The following is a 14,942-nucleotide window of genomic DNA, read 5'->3' on the forward strand; positions in this document are numbered from 1 at the left end:
CTTGTAGTAATACAGAAGATAAAATGTGTGAAATATTTTTGCGTCGAAGCTTTTATAAACTATATCTAAAGATATTTAGTCCCGGTGTCATTATACAATAATAAATAATTTATTATTTGAATACATAACTAATCAATTTATAGAATAATTCATTATATAGTTCAGATATTTTTTACAATTTCATGCATACAACACTGGTGCTTGATCTAATATTATTTATTTTACAATTTTTTCTCACACTCGCATTTTAATCCTAACTTGGCAGAGTCCGATGAAGAGCTTATTAAAGAAGAACCATTAAAGAAGAACCCCCCATTCAGCAAGGAAGTGATAGAGATGGCATCAAAGATATTGCTGTTGCCAACGAGTCATGTAATATCCCTGAGGATCAAAGGGGTGACTTCATCAAGGTAGCTAGCAAACTGTATGATACCCAGATATCCTTCATTACAAACCAAAAGTTTAAATCTAAGCAAACCAGTATAGGCTGTTATTTTTTACTAGACTTAGAAAATGATTAATAGTTAAACAAGGCTAATTTGGCACCTATATATATCCATATAATTTATAAGCACTTATGTATTTCTTTATTAAATAAAATAAAATGTAAAAAAATCGGTACATTTATTTGCCAAAATATATTTGGTTTCGCAACCTCGAATTCTCACAAGCGGAAATTCTATAATCCGGAAAGTTGTTGAGTGCAAATATGATTCCGTCCGAGAGAATGCTTATTGTATATAAAAAACTATAATGATGTTTAATATATCGTATATGAATGAACAACGACATCATCTAATCATGGTCTATATTCAACTGTACATCCTTTATTGTATATGAGAAAGGTTACATGAAATACTAATACATAATATCATCTTGAATGGGATTTAAATGTAGGTACTTTTTTATTTAAACGTATTATATATGTCAATATACAACAGAGACCAATTACATAGCTCGAATTAAAATATAACCTTTATTTTTGCTGATTATGTGAAAGATTCATACCAATTTTAAAGAAAAAAAACATTTTTTTGGGTCGAAGTTGATCAATTATTACCATACACTGCCCTATGTGATACCGTTATGAAAAATATATTGTAATTAATAATTATTGGCTAATTATCATAAATATTTAAATCAAGCTCACAATGTAGTACATAAATTGCCGTCCAAATCTTTAAAATAGACCTTATGGCAAATGAAAATCTTACAAAATCTAATACTAATGTAAATTTTTACACTAATTCTAATGTAAATTTTTACCCTACGCCGATAACGATAATAAAATGATTTAAAACAAATAAATTAAAAGTTATTTTTAATGAAAAATAGGTCAGAACATAAGTTTTCTAAATAATATACATAAATAGTGGACATTTGATGGATTTGTACAGGTTGCCACAGCACAAATACGCCTAGTACCTCTAGAAGAAGAAATTGTTCTTAACATAATATTATTTAATAACAGCCCACAACCAATGGACATGTGTGCATTGGGTGGTGGGGGAGAAATTTAACTTAACTCAGGACCATCAGGTCACCTGCACAACCTGTGGTCTTTGTTGTATTACAACATTTTATAAAGGTTCATTGGTGTTAAAAACGCGGCAGGAGTAGAGTTTACACTTTATTTTGCCCATTCTTTCATGTACAAAATGAGAGCCATGGTGTATTTTGAGATTTTTGGAGGTTGCCTAGATGCTCAGGCAAGCGGCTGCGAGATTGCAAGTTTGGGGTCTGACCCAAAATTAAGCAATGAATTCTTAAACAAGTGAAAGAAGATTTGATATCATGGATGGGTTGTACTGTTTTTTTTTTTTAATATCAAAAACTGGTAGTGTTTATTTTCTAAGTTTTTTGCGTAGATTTCAAAAATGTAATTTTCACTTTGAAAATTACAGAAAATGCGTTTTTTCTATATTTTTTTAGTTTTGGCTTGCTTTGTGGAATTGATAGATATTCATATTAAGGGAATGCATATGCGTAGTCGTTGGTGTGAAGAATTTAAATATGAAGAAATTTCAATCATTAAATTATTATAGGCTAATTATTTGTGCACTTTCAAAACGACAAATAATTTTTAATTTTTTTTGGAGAATACTTATAAACATATACTTTTATTTATTAACATTATGATGCAAATTTGTTGATGCTATATTTTTATCTGCTCGATTCTTTTGCTTCTAAATATCTAATAAGGGAAAATAAATATCACAATCCAGAATAATTTATTAACTAATTTTTTTTTGTGATGGAATGATAAAAAAATTTAATTTACATTTGAATCAATTTCAGACTTTCAGCTTTTTCTTTCAGTATACCTTTTTTATAATTATTTACAATTTTAAAAGCTTATAAAGGTCTTGCTTGAAGTCATCCTATGACATCGTTCTCCTGCTGGCTTCTTGAGTCCTACTTGTTCCACTTATATTTTTCTGAGAAATACTATGAATAAAATATTAGAACCATTTTAACAACCTTCTCACCATAGCCAACTCCCTAGAATTGCAAATTTGGACAGTTCAATGCTTGAGGGTACAGCTCAGAGCGATGAAAATAAATTTTCCGACCACTGTTATAGTATTGGCTGCTGTTTCAAGTGAGCCCTACATCATGCCACATCACATCTTCCTAGACAGCTTAAGAGTCAACACTAAAGTGTACCTGGACGTGATTAAGAGTGTGGTGATCCCCTGGTGTAATCAGGTGCACTTTGGCAAACCCTATACTTGGCAACAGGACTATACACCGGGCCATAAGTCCAAAAAGACCCAGTCTTGGCTTCAAAAGGAGTTCTTCAACTTTTTAACTTTCTCTTAGTGCCTCAATCTGAACTCACTTGACACTTTGGTTGGCCATACGTCGAGAGCATCACCAACATGAGCTCCCACAACAACAAAACCAGCCTGAGTGCCTTCATATACCGAGTACTCGCCGAGCTCCCACCGGCACTTTTGGAAAAAACATGCTACGGGCTCCAAAACGGTATCCAAGCGATGAATGAGGCTGAAAGTGGAAACATTGCTTATATGTCATCTCTACTACATATTCAAGTTACATTAATCGACTTTTTGAATAAAAGTTTAAAAATAAAGCTGTAGTTTTATTTTCTTTAGGGCGACAATTTCATCATTTCAAACTGTATATTCAAAATGAGTTGTAACTCTGTTTTCCAGCCAAAACTTAATGTAGAACAGATGTGAAAAAATATAAATCCAAATATTGTGTCTTCATAGGTCCTTACTTGAGTCTCAGTTCATTTCAGGTAAGTAAATATTATAGCACTTGTTGTTATTTTTCGTTTCAAATACATATATAAATTTTCTTTATTTGTTGAGTTAAAGTCAGTAGACTCGTCAAATATTTAGATAGTAAATATATAAATTAAATCTAAGGCTAAGCCATGAAGATTATCACTATATGGATCTTGCTACAGACATTAATTTCCGCTAATGGCAAACGTTTGTTCTTTTAGTTTACATTAACTTTTACCACAAATATATTTATTAATATTATTAGGATGTATAATTGAGACTGGAGAATGTTTTTTCCGTTCACATACTATGGGAAACATACAATTTGCACCATAGAGAATACAAAAATCTATTCTAAGCCTTGATGCTATTTAAATCATGCCCAGCATTACCTAAATCCAAAGTGGGACTATTGCTCAGATGCATGTTTTGGTAAGTGTTATAAATTCATCGTTAGAGTATAAAAACAGATTATATATTTTTTATCAAGACTGTGGAATATCCAACGACTTAGGAAACTCATGTCAACGGCAAAACGAGGGCTCAGAGGGATATTATGATAATGCCGTATTCCCTTGGCATGCACGTATTGTAAACAGACAAAATGCAGAAGTTTTGTGCAATGGAGTTATCCTTAGCAATACTCGTGTGCTTACTACAGCTAATTGTAAAATATATTACCATAGATATGGAATTAATGTAGCGTAATATTTTAGTTAAACCGACCTCCAATGATGATATATTATATTGTTTAAAATAATATGTGCAATTATTACCCAACATACTTTCATTTTCTTATTAGGTATATGCTGGAGCAGGTACACTCTATAGAGAGGACGGTTATCAAGACGGAATGGTTAGTGGTTTTGTTGCACATGCGAGTTATAACATGGAAACAGGTGAAAACAACATTGCTATGATTCACCTACATCATAAATTGGTATGGAATGATAAAGTCCTTCCCATTTGCTTTTCCAATGATTATTTTCCAATTAGGGACGGACAATTAGCAACTTGTAAGTGGACTAAGAGTTGTTCTAATAAATATGAAGTAGGTACCACACGTACTTATAATGTATTTTTCAGTTAGTGGATCAAATTTTTTAAATGTTCACACTGATAGCCCATATGTTCACTTCTCTATAGTGAAAAAATTGAATAATAATTTCCACAAAGATTGCCAAAAAAATGACCTTCTATGCACGAAAAGAAACTCAGTCAAGTATGGTTTAAATGAAGGAGGACCATTGACCATATGTCAGGATTCGAAAAGATGTGTCCTGGCTGGCATCCTATCATACATAAAGGAAAAATAAAATTTTCTTGTTTTTACAAATATTTCAAAGCATATAAATTGGATCAAAACCATCTTTAAATTATATCTGTCTGATTGATAATACAATATTTGAAGCATATTTGTGCATGCTTTTAAATTTAAGATATTTAATCCATCAACAAACCACTATCTGATCCAGCAACATTAATACAATATACTGAAAGAAAAAAATAGATATATAGAGACGACAAACTATTGTTTGGTAGGATTTTGGAGTTGCAGGACAGAAGTTTAAATAATGTAGATATTATTTTTTTGGACAAAAATTGTTAGGACTTTTTTTTACAAAAATAAATGGGTATGGTGTATAATTTAAAAATTTTTGTTCTACCTTTCAGGATTTAGAGGTTTCTAAATTTTTGGCCTCAACTGAAAAAGTATATGGATATATGAATATTTCAAAACAATACCTAAATTTAAAACATTAAAATCAATAATAGAGTGTGTGTCTATACCTTTTATAGCATAGAATATTCGATCGTGCTTCTGAAAAATCCATCTTGCACAGATCTACAAACTATTCTTTATTTATTTGTTTATATTATAGTAAATAAGATATTTGATAAATATAAAATGAGCTCAGTAGTATTAAATAAACTTTTTATGCTTCATAATTTTTTACATAAAGGTGTATGATAAGAGTTCAAAGTAGCACATGTACAATATAGGACATTTAACTTTAGAAGGACACTCAAAGAAATGAGTCATCAGTTGTAAGATTAAATTTATCTTTAGAGGTACATTTAAAACTGTGAAATATGAATAATAATGTGTACTGATTCAGGAACTAATGTAAAAATATATCGATCCTAATATTGTGAAATAATAAGGTCTTTGTATTTACATTACATATGAAAAAAATAATTTACAAGCAATAATAATTAAATTTATATTTTATAAGGAATCCCAGATCTGGGAGGATGAGTGTATTTCGATAAGACTCATTGACTAGGTATGTTAATTAATCCTAGTCGATGTCTTAGTTAAGGTTTGAAGAAATTGAGTGAACTTCAAATATAACTCTGAAATATTAAAATCTTCTTCTCATCGTGAATCGATATCTTCCATGTTTCTATCCTGGTATCTCCTTCTAAAGTAATGAATCCGCTTTACAACCTATAAGACCTGAAGAAAAAATACATTCAGAGTAACAACAATCTATCTCATTAACACTACGTTAATGAAGTGGGACATTATACTCCGAGATTAATTAAAATGGTTCTTATTCGTTTGAATATATATTTTATGATTATAATTTCTTGTTCAGGATTGGAGGGGGGGGGGGGAGGGGGAGATTAAATTTATTGATTTTATAAAGAGAAATAACCTTTTACATTTAAAATAGGATTAGTATAGGAAGAATATTGTAGTTATACTTAAATTCAAATATATTTATTTTATTATGCATTTTTTAACAATGTACACCGAAGATAGGTGAGAATTCTTCTTTCAGCGGGAAATGCTAACGGCATGACGACCTATTAAACAATTTAACATAAGAAAAAAAAGCACACACAACGACTGCATCATTATAAACATGTCAACATTACTACAGACGCTTGCTGCTAAACCTAATGTAAAGTAGTATTGTATTATATACTTCTTTTCTATTTAGATATAAGCTTTAGATACACACCGTTTTGTTAAAGGTAGACCTAGGGATGTTAATCTTTATTTTAGTATTTTTAATTGTTAGGCGTTACAAAAATTGAAAGTAATCTTACCGGTCACTTTTCTGTACAAGATAACAGCATTTCTACGAGCAAAATCCAAAATAGTATTACAAACTTTAAAGGTTATGAGTGAAAAGACACTTTGGTTGAACAAAGACTTGCAATTTCAGCTTGAATATCAACAATATACTTAGTTTTATTATGATAATGAATTGATTCTGGTAACTTTTTTTTTCATCCGAAACTTTCTGTCGTTAATTATCACTATTCCGTTTCTCCCTCTCTCAATCTCCTTGCTATCTGAAGTAGTTTTATAATGTATGTAGCGTGATAGCTGTATTTATCTATAAATACCCTGACAGGCTAGATACAAGCAATACAGAAAAAACTGGAAATACGTCTTAAAATCGCACTCACTTTTTTTTCTAAACGAGGAGGCTGGCACATTCTTTGTTTGTTTTATAAATTATAATGAAGGGAAACGTGGTTCATAAAAGTTAATTAGTTTGTTTTGTTAATACTTAATTAATAATGGTGATTCGTGTTCTGCTCCTGGATGCAAGCAGGGCTATGTCGGCATTTCAAAGGATCCGGATTTGACCTTTTACAAATTCCCCATGAAAGACTCCAAAAGCCTATCCAAACGGTGTAGGGGCATACCAAGAGATAATATTGATACGAGCCAACAATATTGCCGCTTTTTTGAGCTTCAGTAATGGTCTGACAGAGATATAAATATTTGACAACGTTTGTGTAGAGCTTTTATAATTATTATAATTTGTGAAAAAAAATTATTTATTTCATTTTCAATAAAAACTTTTATGAAATGTTAATAACTTTTAACAAACTTTTGGTTCTCAAAATGCATCTTTTTGAGTTATGCTGATATTACGTTTGTAGCAACGCATATACTATAAAAGAGAAATAGAAGAAGCCAAACAACGACTTAAAAATCAACATATTTTTATGAAGTGAAGCTTATAAATTGCGTTAAATTCATTGAATCTTCATTCATCCTTAGCTTTGATAGAAGTATAAGATGATTTTTTAGAAGATCTGAAGGAATTTCTGTACTCTTGAGCAAAGAAGCACTTAATAGATGTGATACGTATGTATTCTATATTTATTATATTTTTCAAAATATTGCCTGTTTCAAAAACATATGTCATGATATTTTTATAACTTAAAACTAACTCTACAAAGTTTATTTCTCTCCAAATTCCCTCTCCTAATATAGAAAAAACATGGACAAGAGTAACTAAATGGACATTTTCTCGGGAAAATGATTCTTTTAAACTCAGAAAGCGTAGGTTAGAAACACAGTCGTTCCTAGAGAAGAAGGTATATTTAATAAATTAACCAACGCACATAGTTTCCCGTATAAATGATATGTTTTGGGGATACTTATATAGAGCGTTAAAGACAAACAAGGAGGTGAGAAGGAACGTGATGAGGTCTGGATGTTGAGGCCAAGAAAGTGACATGACAATTTTCAAACATTTTCAAAACAGGGAAGAAATATTGAAGCCTTTACCCCTTAATTGACTACTACCATTGCAGGAAAAAGGAGTGTTCACTTACGATAAAAGAGGTGCAGTGAATACTTCATCCATTCTTTCGTTTCTTCTCCTTCCTTTTCAGTGTAGATCCCTGAAGAAAGAATCCATGTTACTTTTATTACTTTTCTCAAAGACAAACTTGGTTCTATTTTTTTCATATAGCTTATTGATCTAAATATATTTTAAAGCAATTAGCGTCTATGAAAGTTTGCATAAAAAAAAAAAAAACTTCCAGGTCAGATTTTAACTGGATTTAAACATATTCTTCAGTTTGTTCCTTTCTATCGGTGTCCTTCTTAAAAATGTAGTGATCATCCTTATACGCAATCTAGTTTAGATTGAATGATTATGAGCATTCATGACTATGTTTATGGCTTTCAGTCTTATTGGTCGTGTTAACGGAGAGCTGAAGGTACCGTTTCAGAATTGCTTTTCAAACACATTATTAAGTCCTAAATTATTTCATACCTCCTTATTTCAATGAATTTTGAGCTTTGTTTGTCCTTTAAAGTGATTAACTTGCATTATGTGATCGTATAAAGTTTTAATAAAAAATCCAAATAGAGAACTACAGTAAATACTTGTAGTGTTGCAATTTCCAATTTTCAATTCCCCGGTTGATCCATAAGTCTTAGGCCAACTTCCACAACCAAGAAAGGACACAAATATTTATTTTTACACCTTTTGAGAGATCCCATAACATTCTTGCATCTAGTATTTAAATATGGCCTTGAATTTTCTTTTCACGAGATAATTCCAAAGGAAAGGAGTTTAGGAACGAACCTTCTCCCTCAACTTCATTTTCTAAGCTCTATGCATTGATCTCCGGGACTCCTACTAAGGAGGGAAAATGATGCACAGAGTTTCAAGAACTTTATTTCTATCTAAAATGACTCGTTGCAGATTTTTTTCTCAACCACTAAAGTCTTTATTAATAAATACATATTTCGATGTACAAAAATAAAAATAAACACAAAAAAAAGGGAATTGGCATTTCTATAAAAAACATAATTTAACATTATGGCTATTTATTACTTTCCTTCTAAAAAACCTAAAACCTCAACACAATCAAACTAGTCAATACAAAGTTACAATTACATAATCAAATACTATTGTGTAGTAAATTTAACGAAAAAACAAACAAACTGCAAAACAACTCAAATTAATAAAAAAAGAAAAGAAAAGCCAAAAAAGTCCAGATATCTAATATTTCCATAAGAGAATATAATTTACCTTTTACAGGAGAGAAACCCGGTCTTTTATTTTGTTGAAATTTTTCTTAGTCATACAACTGAAAAAAAAACATTCCAAGGCTTAAAACTGGCGTTTTACCTATGTTTACCTTGACTTTCTATTTCTGTTATTATTTTAGGTATACTATTTTAAATATTATATATGTCTTAAGCCATGTTAAGGGTTCAAAAATACAATTTTACTATCCAAATATTAATAAGCCGAATTGACTTTTATATTTCATAGTTATTAGTGTATTTCAGACAATATCATCTATTTCAAAACAAATGTTATTACATTTTCATGACGTAAAACTATTACCTACAACGTTCTTTATATCTCTTTCTCTCCATAAATAAAACATGAGTCACGTTATTCTTAACTCAACTGAATGCTACAAAAATTTAAATATTTTAAACTTCAAGCTATTCATACGATCAAATTTGCTTTATCATTTACAGCCTTACTAATTTATTAAACAAACTTACATACTATATTTCATCTTTAAAAAATGCTGTATTACAGAGGGGTATGCCCTAACTTCCTTTTTGTCCTAGGCAGGATTTTGCCATGGGCGTTATGGTCCTGGCTATCTTCATGAATTATTTGAATTTTTCCAGTCTTTTAGTCCTTCCCTATGAGGTGTGTACTCTTTTTTAGAAGGCATCTTCCAGCAGAAGTATTGCAAACAATCGTATTTTTAAGTGTACATAAGCCAACATGTTCTGACTTTTACTCTATTAACTAAAAATATTTAAAAATATTCATGTTGACATCTTCACCCGTTGTTCTGTTTAGGGAAAGGGAAGATGTTTTCAATTTGAAATGGACCTCTTTAAACCAACCCTGTTCGTATTTTATCAGTTACATGAGATGGCCAATGATCAGGGTCTATGTATTGGAATAGCAAAAGGAGTTCTTGTGGCTAAAAAAATAGAATCCACACAAAATATTACATGGATATTTTAGTCTCTCGGGTCGACAAAATACCCCAAAGTTTATGCATAAACGTCTTTAGTTACAAGAGTATCAATGAATTTTTCACGTTTTGAATGTCATTTTAATATAAGGAAGTTATTTTACATTACTGATTGGTTAAGTTACACCTACTCCAAAAAAAGTTTTACTTGTTACCCACATTTTTGAGAGTGAAACATTAGCAATTAACACAAAATTTACATTATTGTTTTTATATTAATATTTTTTGGTTCATGTAATAACCAGATTTAGCTACATTTTTCTAGAATAAATCACAATTTAACATATTCAAACTCCCTTTTTAGGTAATGGAAAAAAGTCCTTTTTGCACAATATGAAAAATTAATGACAATTCAAAAATAAATACCAGATACGTCTAACAATACAACCATTAATCATGTTAAATATAAGTATATATTTACCAACAACACTTTTTGTTTGATAAAGTTTATGAATAATTATCTAGAAAAAAATATAAGATAAAAAATTACATCTCAAAACCTATTTGCCTTGTGGAATTATTCATTTTTTATTTTCTTTTGGGAGAAGTTAGTTTTTTTTTTAAATATTGTAATATCATTATAGTTGGAAATTACTAGGGGTTTATCTTCCATGGTTCTTCTAAATTTTCCACCATGATTACAACCGGTTCAGTAGGAATACCAATAATATCTAACCTATTATCCCCTACTGAACCCACTACAATGTCCGCCTTTTTCAGGTCCTTGCAAGTATTTGACCTCCTCCATAATGCCTCGTCAATAAGATCGAGTGCCCGGTTTCCAGTGTCTGCTAATCCCTGAAACCGCATACCACCCAACTTGGCCCAGAACCAAATTGGCTGACTACCTGGCAGATTTAAGCTTGCTAAACTCGATTCAGCAAATTTGCTCATTGTAGTTTCTTCCCCAAAGTCTTTTGGATGCGTCAGATCCCCTTTGGTATTTGTGCTGTCCGCGATGGCGTCGCTTTGGGAGTTTCCCGGCTTATTTTTAGCCAAGGGGCAATTTCTTTTAATATGCCCCTCCTTTTGACAGATAAAACACTTTGGTTTCTGTTTAAACCTCGGTGCCGCAGTAGCGCCCTGTCTTTCTTCTTCCTCCCTTTTATACTTCTTTACTATGAAGCAATCCTTCATTTTGTGACGACCCTGAGGGTGGATCAAGCAATGGTCTCCTTGCGTGGGAAGACTTATTGCATCTACCTCCATGGGTTCAACCATGGCGTAATGGGGCTTTGGGGCATTTACATTGGGTGCTTTACTTGGCACAGCTCGTCCCCAATCCCTCTTATATACCTTTTGGTCGACATAATCGACCTGATCCGCCCTCTCATAGTGCTCTACATGTCGAAGCACTTCTTCTGCCGTCATCTCAGGATGGTCATAATTTATTTTCCTAGTAGCTTTTGCAATTACCCTATTTAACAGGCCCTGCAAAAACTGCTTCTTAAAAGCAATGGTCCTCATTTGGTAGGACCATAGGCCGTAAGCCAGAGGTTCTTTAATTTGAAAAAGCACTTTTTAGTACCTTCTGCCGTCCTCTGCAATCTCATTTGGAAGGCCGCCATCGCCTCTTCTTTCCCCCCAACACTATTAATGGCGGTGTCTAACCGCTCCATTAAATGTGTTACGCCCTTGACTATCTCCAGGGGGACCCCTAAACTCTCGTCAAAGGTAAAATATGTGTCCATGACTATGTGCCGGACTGTCTGTTCCACAGGACCACACATGGCCTCCGCCGTCCATTTACACATGAGAATCTCATCCACCCCTGTATCTTTCAGCTGGGACAAAGCACCGATTTTCCAGTAATGGAAGTCAGTACTACCATCATACGCCTTCAGGGGTTCTTTTGGTTCCCCTGAAATTGTTTTGATGCTTTATTGACCTGTTGGCCAATATACAATTTTAGCTGCTCCCTGGTTAAGGTCTGTGACCTCGATGGATTGAGATTGTCGCCTGATGCCTGCATTTTCTGTCCTTTAAATTGTTAAAACTAATAGGTCAGTAATTTTATAAAAACTTAATTTGGCAAGACAGCGATTTACTATTTATCCTGACCTCAAAGCGTAATCAAAACTTATTTCAGAATCAAAACTCGAATCAAATGGGCGTATCACTATTCGTCTCACCCCAGCTTAGTCTAAAGAAATATATATAGATACATGAGTTTACTAATTATCTCTACCCCTTGTGTTCTTCTACTTTTACTTTCCTTATATTATGTGTAAAGACTTCCTTTGCATTTATGCATTTAGGTAGTTTTATTCCCTCCCGTCTTAATAATATAACCTTCAATTTAATTATTCATCTCCAAATATATATCTGCTATAGATGCCCCACACGGAGTGAACATGTATGTCAGATTATATTCTTCGATCCCACATACATAAATATATAAATGTAAAATTGAATACATAAACACAAAATAATTATACAAAAGAGATAACATATATAAATTTGTCTATATACTCCCACTCATCCCATTCCCTTAAATCACATGATAATTCAATAATTTTTAACCGACATTAAATTCAAATAAATATATTTAAAAACCCCAGTTGAAAAGAATAGAAGTAATTGCTTATTAATAAAAATAATTTTTCTATGTGAAAATGACTACTTGTGCTGCTTTTGAATGCCAAAATAAGCATTTTCCAGGGCACGAATATATCAGGTTTTTTTTTTTGTTTTCCAAAAGATTTGAACCAAAAAATAATTGCTTTATAACGTGTTCTGAGGCGGAAAAACTAGGAACCGAAAGTCATTTCAAAGAATAAGATATTTTATATTCAATAAATTGAAAACGGAGGCGCATTTTAAGACCTCCCATGATCAATCGCTGTTTAGCTTAGATAAAGCCTCAGTATCCATCTACAATATTTCTAAAGAAACAAACAAAAAAAAAAGGTACTTATAATATGATCTTATAAAAATGTCTTATATAATTAATTGTATACATGTTTACTAACAATGAATAAAATTTTTTTATTTAGCATTTGAAATTTTTTTCAATATAAATTCATTTTTTGAGAATAACTATTTTTAATAGTTGAACCAGTCTCCAAAATGACGGCAACTCAAACAATTGAATTCAAGCTTAATGTACGAGAGTGTTCCACATAAACACGAACTCAACCCTAATTCAGGGGAGTATGTCACATTGACTGTTCATTCTTAAGGTAGAATTGACTTTTTTTTTTTTTTTTGTCATGGCTATACATACATATTACAGTTAATGATGACCATCTACGTTATCTCTAAAAATAATACAAAAAATGTCGTCACCTGGTCTCCTTGCAATATAAAAAATCATTGCAGCTCCAAATTGCTTGTGGTACCACAAGATACGAGATGCTACTTCGACAAAGATTTCCTCTCCCAAGTCTAAGGACATTGAGAAGACAGTTGGAAGTTTTGGACTTCAATCCTGGTAATTAGGAAGAAGACGTAATTACTTTTTGAAGGTAGTTTTAAATTTAATGTCTATCTTAGTCTAATATATTTATTTTATAGTCTTTTTATATTTTAAGGTGAAAGTTCCATGCTGATCTGGAGGATATATCTCAACAGCTTCATAGAAAAACGGAAGTTAACTTTAACCAAAATTTGTTTGGCTGAACTCGAATACCTCGAATTATTGTATTTACTCACTCTACAGGTTATTGCATTGGCAGAACTTTCAAATCGTCTTGTCTCCAATGTTTTAAGTATAATACTAAGGACTATAATGATTACTCTTCTTTAAATTAATTTTCTAAGAAAAAGTCTTTTTCTAAGGAAAAGTATTTTTCTTTCGGAAAACTCTTTAATTTATTGTAGCGATTCATCAATTTCATTGTTTGTTTTCTATGAATATTTTTAAATTTTGTAACTCAATTTTACATTATTCATTTATATAAGTTTATGGTTTAACGTTATTACTTCATATTTTTATCCTTAGATGGCGTGCATGAAACCAAACTCTCTTTTTCTAAGGCACTAGGTTTTGTGAACTTCTTTTTGTTTATATATCTGTAGTGAATTTTATAAATTATTTTTTTTTTAAATTATAATAATAAATTCATAAATTTTATTCTCTGTGGACCATTTATCTGAAACAGTTTGTATATGTACACACCTGCAATATTATCTAATACGACTAAATTGTTACTTCTTATATCTAAGAAAGGTTAAAGATATAAAAAAATATAGAGTGCACTCGTTGACTTGTTGTCATATATTCATTAAGATAGACATAAACACAATCTTTGCATTATTAATATAGAAGATTTTCTAATTTCCTACTAAATGTAAAATTTATTTAAACAAATAAAAAAATTGACACCCTCTCAAGCAGCAAATTTTTTTAAATGCTTTATCCGTGCAAAATTAAGTATAATTTACTTTACCTGTAGTTTCTTATTTAAGAATTCCTTAAGCTTTATTTTATAAGTTTGAATTTGAGGTTAGTTCGCGAAAAACAAGAGTTTCCATAACGTTTTTATTACAAAACTCTTTGTCACTTAAAAAAAGTCTTTGAACTAACTCGATTGCAATATTGACAACTTTTTTTTTATTAATGAAAACATCAGAATCATCCTTTTTAAGTCAAATATTCACAATCATAAAAATATTAAATTAGGTGCATTAGTTCAGACTGACGTCACTCAATGACTTTTTCAATAAAAGTATCTCACTTTTTTGATGATTTGCGTGCCTTACTCAAAAAGTTATTTTTTTAATGGGAATAATCCCATCCTCACATTTGAAAAGATTGAAATCTCGTTCAGAAAAAGTTTATATAGCTTTTGCCAATGAAACCAAAGTTTTCAAGTATTTTGATTTCTTCTGGAGCGAAATCCACTTTTTTTCTATTTCAATCATTGCAATTTATAAGAATCTTCTTACCTTCTTTTTATGTCA

General features: G+C 31.2%; 1 long non-coding RNA gene across 1 annotated transcript; it reads left to right on the top strand.

Annotated features, from left to right (window-relative positions):
• Positions 1 to 3,328: 3,328 nt before the first annotated feature.
• Positions 3,329 to 5,190, top strand: LOC139907532 (uncharacterized). The gene is made up of 5 exons (XR_011784214.1): positions 3,329 to 3,464; positions 3,523 to 3,689; positions 3,748 to 3,956; positions 4,060 to 4,273; positions 4,344 to 5,190. It is a non-coding gene; the product is annotated as an uncharacterized lncRNA (long non-coding RNA).
• The last annotated feature ends 9,752 nt before the right edge of the window (positions 5,191 to 14,942 follow it).

The sequence above is a fragment of the Lepeophtheirus salmonis genome, unplaced genomic scaffold (assembly GCF_016086655.4).
Source record: "Lepeophtheirus salmonis unplaced genomic scaffold, UVic_Lsal_1.4 unplaced_contig_5622_pilon, whole genome shotgun sequence".
Classification (NCBI taxonomy): Eukaryota; Metazoa; Arthropoda; class Copepoda; order Siphonostomatoida; family Caligidae; genus Lepeophtheirus; species Lepeophtheirus salmonis.